Source organism: Ctenopharyngodon idella, chromosome 15 (genome assembly GCF_019924925.1).
Source record: "Ctenopharyngodon idella isolate HZGC_01 chromosome 15, HZGC01, whole genome shotgun sequence".
NCBI lineage: Eukaryota > Metazoa > Chordata > Actinopteri > Cypriniformes > Xenocyprididae > Ctenopharyngodon > Ctenopharyngodon idella.
In genome coordinates this window covers 2,884,200-2,890,288 of record NC_067234.1, presented here as the reverse complement: position 1 = coordinate 2,890,288, position 6,089 = coordinate 2,884,200, and the positions used below count along the sequence as shown (strand labels likewise).

The window sequence follows — 6,089 nt, the reverse complement described above, 5'->3', positions numbered from 1 at the left end:
TGGTGGCGCTATGACTGTAACTGAATATTGGCATGTAGATGTCTTCAGGCCAGGACTATTATCAAACCTGTGAAGTTTGGAGCAGATCGAACATTGTAATGCCGAGTTACAACAACTTCCTGTTTCAAGGCGAAATATCGAAATTTGTCAGGCAGCCACAGACACATCCTTCAGCGAAAACTCTGGATCTTCACAATTTAACGTCACAAAGGCCTGTAGATTAGGCTGACTAAATATGATGTTTATCTGATAAAATCTCTAGGAGGAGTTCGTTAAAGTACAACGTCTGGAAATGAGAAAAACTGCAAAAATTTTGCAAAGAAAATTCTAAATATCTCACTTCCTGTTGGGTTTTCAGATTTAACACCCAGGGACCTTTTTGTAGGTATTGGGCTATTACATGAGTCTACCGAATTTCATACCAGTACATGATACGTAGTGCGAAAGATGCTTAATTTAAATTTTGTAGGTGGCGTTATCGAGCCATTTTGCCACACGTAATTCTGAAACCCATATCAGACGTACATTTTCACCACTTCTGACGCGTGTGCAAAGTTTCATGAGTTTTCGGCATGTTTAGGCCCTCAAAAATGCAATTCATTTCGGAGAAGAAGAATAATTGACTGAGCAATTACAATAGGGTCCTCACACCATCGGTGCTCGGGCCCTAATTATAGAAATTAATTACAGATGTAACTACATGCTGGATTTTTTTATTTTTTTTTTAATGTAAGTATAATGTAAAAACGTGTATGTGCACAATAAGTGTCACGTTTTCTAGTTTGTTAATTAGTTTAGTTTTCCTTGTTTGCCTGCCTGTTTGCCTCCTTGGTTACTGATTAATTAGTGTCCTCAGTTCAGGTGTGTCTTGTTAATCAACTCCTTAGTTTGGGTATGTAAGCCCTCAGTTTGATTAGTTCTTTGTCCTGTGTTAATTTGTGCTACGTGGATGTGGATGTGGATGTGTCATCTTCTGGATTTTCTCCTGTTCCTTGTGTTTTTTGTTAGTAATAAAGACTATTTTCACTTGACTACTTTGTTGTGCACTCATCTACCACCACAGATCGTGACAATAAGTGCGTTGTATCAAATGATTAATTTAAATATTAGTACATAGTAGTTAAAGACACCTAATATAAAGTGCTCTCAAGTAACAATATTATTCTAAACCTGATGGAGTCAGTGATCAGTGTGTTTGTGTCTGTCTTCATGTATAATTTCAACTGCTGACATCAATGACAGTGAAGAACAGTTTGCAAGTCTACATAAAACTATTGTTGGATTTCACATGGCACAAAATATAGTACTAATTATTGTGCAGTCCTCTCAGATTCATTCATTTTAAAATACAAGTGCAGCTAAAAGTGGTTTTAGTTTCAGTTTTAGTCATCACCAAGGAAGAAACTCAATTAAAAACACTGTAGATTGCTGGACATCATTGAGTTTCTGTCACCAGTGGAGGTGCCAAACTTTACATTTCTTTATTTAATGTCATAATGTTCCAGCTACTGCTCATTCTGTACATCAAAATGAACAGTTTGAATTTAAACAAAGCTAAAAATGTAATTTTCCCCCTCAAAGTCAGTGCAACTTTGCTGCCTGGAAAATAGTGAAACCATGTCTTAGTGTAAAAAAAATAAAAAATAAAAAATAAAAATTAAAACAATCTTTAACATTTTTTCTTTCTTGTCCAAATCAATGATTGTAAAACAAGTGAAAATCAACAAGACTCTTCTTTTTCAGTGTAGCCCACACTTTGCACATGTAGCTCAATTTTGTCCTGTTTAGTCATCATTTTAGGAGCATTTGTTTGTCAGTGCAGTGAGGCCATCTTTCCTGACCTCTGGTTGTAGTATGGATCACATCTTCCAAACTGGCATAGGAAAATGTACCAAAATGCTTGACTTTCACAATAATCTATGGCTTGACTTTCACAATAATCTATGAAAAAATCTGTCCCCTAAAAGGACTTTGTCATTTATGCATAAATCCAGTGGTCTCAAACTCAGTTCCTCGAGGGCCACAGCCCTGCAGAGTTTAGCTCCAACCAGCTCCAAGTCACACTGTGATTAAATAAGCTATTATAGCTGAGAGGAAGTAAAACTAAAAATTCCTAATGTTAATCAACCGGTCGAATAAGTTGTTTCAAGTCATCACAGTTACCGGAGAGAGTGTTATGCAGCTGTGTGTTTTCTGCAACTTCACTTACATTTACGCTTTGGAAAGCATTATATTAAACTCTCTACTGATACAAAATAAAAAATAAAATTTATCACATACTTTAAAACAGTAATGGCAATTTTTATCTATTCAATAATTTTATTATTCTTTTGTTTATTTGTATGTTTGTTTGTTTATTTATTTGTTTTGTTTTAAGAACAGAATAATTGTTGGCAAGTTGCATTTATAGGTCATTTTGTACTGATCACTTAAGTTATATATACCACATCTGTCAGCTCTCTGGTTATACTTATATCATGCTTATTTTGGTTATATTTAGCTATACAGTATTTATGACTGGAAGATAAAGCCAGTTTGCTTTATTTAGTCAGTCAGACTCACAGTATGTGGACTGCTGATGGTAATGGAATTTATCACTAATTGCTAAAAGCAATTGAAGTGTTTTATTATAAGAGTTCAGATTTGTGAAACTCATTATAATTTTAAGCTAAATTAAAATCCAAATAAAGCCTAAACATATAGAATATGTAAGATATTTTACATAACCACTGAGAAACATGTGAAAAAGCATCCTTCATTTTTTCATTCAATCACACTTCTGAGAAAGTGAAAGAAAATATGTCTGCTTAGACAATTACCATGATAATGATAATAATAATAATAATAATAATAATACATTTTATTTATATAGCGCCTTTCAAGAATCCAAGAACGCTTTACGTAAAGTTGATAGATAACATGAACACAAATGTATACAAGTATACAGTCAGTATACAACACATGATCAACCAGATGGAGCAGACAGAAATAGTAAAATATACAAGAGAAGTTACAAGATACATAAGTCTGTGAACCATGAAAAAAAAACAACAACAACAGCAAGATAATCTGGCTCATCTTGTTCCAAACACATTCTGATTCTGCTCTTGATTTGTTGCTAAGATTTGTAAACTTTTTTTTAAAGTTCATGATTTGCCAGAAGTGCCAGGCTATTTTTTATTTTTAAATTTTTTTTTTAACTTGATCATTATGTAAAAGTTTATAATAAATGTTGATAATCTGTATAATTACTGTACAGTCTAGTTGTGCATGATATCTTGCTCACCTTATGGCTGATTTTGTATTCCTTATGCCTCTTTTGATTTTATTAAAAATTTCATCACATATTAGGTGTCTTCAACTACTATGCACTTACATCAAAAATAAGTACAATGTACTTATTGTGTTCATGTTGTATTGCAAAACACTTTTTCTTCTACTGAGGTTGGATACAGGTAAGGTTAGGGACCGGATTGGTGGTATGGGTAGGTTTAAGGGTGAGTTAAGAGGTAGGGGAAGGGTCAACGGTGTAATTAGATGTAATTACATGCACAATTTTTTTATTTATTTATTTATTTTTTTAAATATAAGTGTAATTTAAAAAAATGTATGTACACAATAAGTGCATTGTATCAAATGATTAATTTAAATATTAGTACGGTAAAGACACCTAATATAAAGTGTTCTCAAGTAACAATATTATTCTAAACCTGATGGAGTCAGTGATCAGTGTGTTTGTGTCTGTCTTCATGTATAATTTCAACTGCTGACATCAATGACAGTGAAGAACAGTTTGCAAGTCTACATAAAACTATTGCTGGATTTCACATGGCACAAAATATAATAGTCTAATTATTTTGCAGACCTCTCAGATTCATTCATTTTAAAATACAAGTGCAGCTAAAAGTGGTTTTAGTTTCAGTTTTAGTCATCAGTTCCACCTCAAAAATTCACGGATGTTCTGTGAGAACAATGTCCTCACATTTTTACACGTCTTTACACATTTAGCTTTGAGAAGGAGGATATGGTTTTGTAGGTATGAGGAAGATTCTCAAGGAAGAAACTTAATTAAGAACACTGCAGCTTGCTGGACATCATTGAGTTTGTGTCACCAGTGGAGGTGCCAAAATCTTTTACTGTCTTAATGTTCCAACTTCTGCTAATTCTGTACATCAAAATGAACAGTTTGACTTTAAACAAAGCTAATCAAAATGTAACTTTTCCCCCTCAAAGTCATTTTATACTATTGACAATGGTCACTTATCTGTAAAATTGCAAAATCCTTTTGTCCCCCCTCAAAATCTTTTTGAATCTAACCCGCCATGGGACTAATTTTGAAAGCACAGTTAGAAAAAAAATCAATGACTTTATAATTTACATATATTTAAGGCTAAAATCATTTTCCAAAATTAGTTTTCTACATCTGACCTTTGACCTTTTTTTAAGATTTCGTCATTTATAACTGACATTATCCAATTAGAGTAAATTATTTTTGGCAAATTGTCTGAAACTTCACACTCATTCAAATGCATTTCACTATCTGAAAAGTAGTGAAAAGATCTTAGTGTTTCAAAAAAACATTAAAAAGCTTTAATAATGTTCCATTTCATCTTGTGCTACCATATTTCATTTGGAACTTGTATGTGAAAATGTCAAAAACTTGACACAAATTCAGATGCAACTTCACTGCCTGGAAAATAATGAAACCTTGACTTAGTGTTTAAAAAAAACCTTAAAACAATCTTTAACATTTTTTCTTTCTTGTCCAAATCAATGATTGTAGCACAAGTGAAAATCAACAAGACTCTTTTTTTTCAGTGTAGCCCACACTTTCCACATGTAGCTCAATTTTGTCCTGTTTAGTCATCATTTTAGGAGCATTTGTTTGTCAGTGCAGTGAGGCCATCTTTCCTGACCTCTGGTTGTAGTATGGATCACATCTTCCAAACTGGCATAGGAAAATGTACCAAAATGCTTGACTTTCACAACAATCTATGGCTTATATTCTTCATCTCTGCCATCACCCTCACTGTTTCTATCCTCCTCCATCTTCAGTTTCTTCCTTTCTTACTACGACCTTATTTTCTGATGCACTGCCATCACTATCATCAATACTTTCTGGAAAGGGTACAGCTTTTCCTCTCTGTCTTCTATAAAACTTACTAACATCAACCTAAAACACAAGCAAAAAGACTATTATACTGACTGTCAGGAATAAACAATAGAGCAGCTATATAGAAAAATCTATCCCCTAAAAGGACTTTGTCATTTATGCATAACACACAGATTTTTTGGAATTTGAGTTATTGAATTTACAAAATGTGCATTAAAAATGATCAAAAACTTTAGAAAACACATTTGGATGAACAATTGAATTTATATGTATTTCCTAGTCTAAAATGAACTCACAATGAAGCTTTGGCAGCATGTGACCTACAGTAATATATGCTCATGTCTCTTTCACGTCCTTGTTGTCGAAAATGTGAAGCACATGACACATAGATTTTAATTTTATTGGGATGTCATATGGTTTTCTTTTTTTTGGTTTTTTTTTTTTGGTAGAATATTATTATTGTATTTGAAATGCAGTTTTATCTTTGCCATTTATAAATGACGATACACTATGTCATAAGCTAATTTTATAAATCTGAAAAACAGAGTATTACTAAGTCATCCACTTACAGTAGATTAACAGTCATAAAAGTAGAGCTCATAAAAGAGCAGCTAAATCTGCAATCAGAATTATTTAGCATTACATAAGAGAACATGACTTGTGCTGTGACTGAAATTTTAGTGATTGTCTGAATAAGAATATGGAACATCAGAGTTTGTCACATTCTAATGGAACCTTTTCAACGGGTTTCTCTCCAGTTTGTATCTGGACCTCTTTGGCTTCTGATAGAAGACATCACACAGGTTTCAGCACCATGGATAGAGAAATTAAACAGATTGATCTGTATCATCTTGGCATGTCTACAAAAGTGAATACCAAAGACATTTTCAACATGTGATCAGAAGGAATTTTTATGGCTTTATCAGTCCTCATGCCTGTATGTTTGGTGGTGAGAGAACATCATCTGCATTTCATA

The 6,089-nt window shown here is 33.1% G+C and overlaps 1 long non-coding RNA gene across 1 annotated transcript in view; it reads left to right on the top strand.

The window, feature by feature from the left end:
- Nucleotides 1-6,089, top strand: part of LOC127495445 (uncharacterized) — a 69,933-nt gene that overhangs the window by 30,252 nt on the left and 33,592 nt on the right. The window contains exon 3 of the long non-coding RNA XR_007925126.1: nucleotides 5,872-6,062. This is a non-coding gene — a long non-coding RNA (uncharacterized LOC127495445). The remainder of the gene's footprint in view (nucleotides 1-5,871; nucleotides 6,063-6,089) is intronic.